Source organism: Morone saxatilis, unplaced genomic scaffold, assembly GCF_004916995.1.
Source record: "Morone saxatilis isolate NCDOM2014 unplaced genomic scaffold, NCSU_SB_2.0 Contig23, whole genome shotgun sequence".
NCBI classification, from domain to species: Eukaryota; Metazoa; Chordata; class Actinopteri; family Moronidae; genus Morone; species Morone saxatilis.
Window position 1 is genome coordinate 21,790,751 of NW_023339796.1, and position 1,466 is coordinate 21,792,216.

Consider the following 1,466-nt stretch of genomic DNA (forward strand, 5'->3'; position numbering starts at 1 on the left):
TCTAGGTGGTCTACAGAGACTCCCACAAGGCAAGGTCAGCCGCGAGAGCACATGCCGCTAAGCAGTTAACAGGATAAACTCATTCAAATACACAGGTAAACTAGAATCAGGGTTTTATCCATGTCATGTGAGCTTTACTTCCAGTACTCTCTTTCTGGTTGAGTTGGCCAATATGGCTCCAGACAGTACATATTAGTTGCTGCTTCATAATTAGTAACTGTCATTAAGCTTTTTCTGAACCATCTTTTCTTTGTGTACGTCTTCCTCAGTAGCCACTGTGTGTGTGTGTGTGTGTGTGTGTGTGTGTTCCAGCAGCTAGCAGCTGAATACTAACAAGCTGTTTAACATGGTGCTCAGACTGGCAGCAGATTAAGGCAGGTGGTTGGATTAATGAAATGTAAACATAGAACTGTAATAACAGGTGAATTCAGATAGTTGCTGAACACATGCAGCTAATAAATGAATGTACATATTGACAGCCGTCGACATATTACATGTACAGCTAAGGTCAAACCCTTCCCATGTGTCCTGGGCTATCTAGAACTCCTGGAAATGTAGAGACTAGTTTTCCAGTCGTGGAAACCTGGAATCTGATTAGAAACACCCTAGAAATAATCTGTATTGTCCTGGAAGTTTAAATCTATTGTAGCCCCTAACTACTTTTGTTTGGACTTGACTGTTCAAAGCAGATTTACCAGACGAAAGCGGAAGGGAAAAATGCTCCCTTTCCATTTCTTCTCCCATGTCAGTCAGGAGCAGCTCCACTTGCAGCTAACTTTTGGCATTAAGTCTATTTTTGCAGTTCTGTAGATGGTTGCATCTACATATTGTTTTAATAGGCAAACAGGTGAGGAGATACATTTTCTGTAAAATAAAATAAATTCTAGTTGATTTGAACTGTTATTTATGGGCATCGCTTGGGTTGTCTAATCTGTTTCTCAAACTGCTGTTGAATCACATTGCATTGCAATATGGGTGAATGGTATCGTATTGCATTAGTAGTTGCTTCATATGTGTCTTTTATGTACCAGATGGCAAGATGAATATCGTATTGTCCTCAGTGATGGAGTGGATGTGGCTCAGAGGCAGAGCGGGTCGTCCCCCAATCAGAAGGTTGTTGGTTTGATCCCCGGCTCAACATTCTAAGTTTTTGGGTTACTAAGAGAAACTCTTCTCCACCAAAAGATGAAACCAAAAAATAATATATATATAAGGATGTGCATGTTAATAGGTAAATGGACCTGTACTTGTAATAGCGCCTTTCTAGTATTCTCGACCACTTCAAAGCGCTTTTTACACTACGTGCCACATTCACCCCTTTCACACACAGTTCACTCCAGTGAATGGCAAAGTCCATCGACAGAAACTAACTCCATTCATACACATTCACACACCGATGCTATGCATCGGGAGAATTTGGGGTTCAGTATCTATGCTCAAGGATACTTCGACACCCGTGGCAGGAG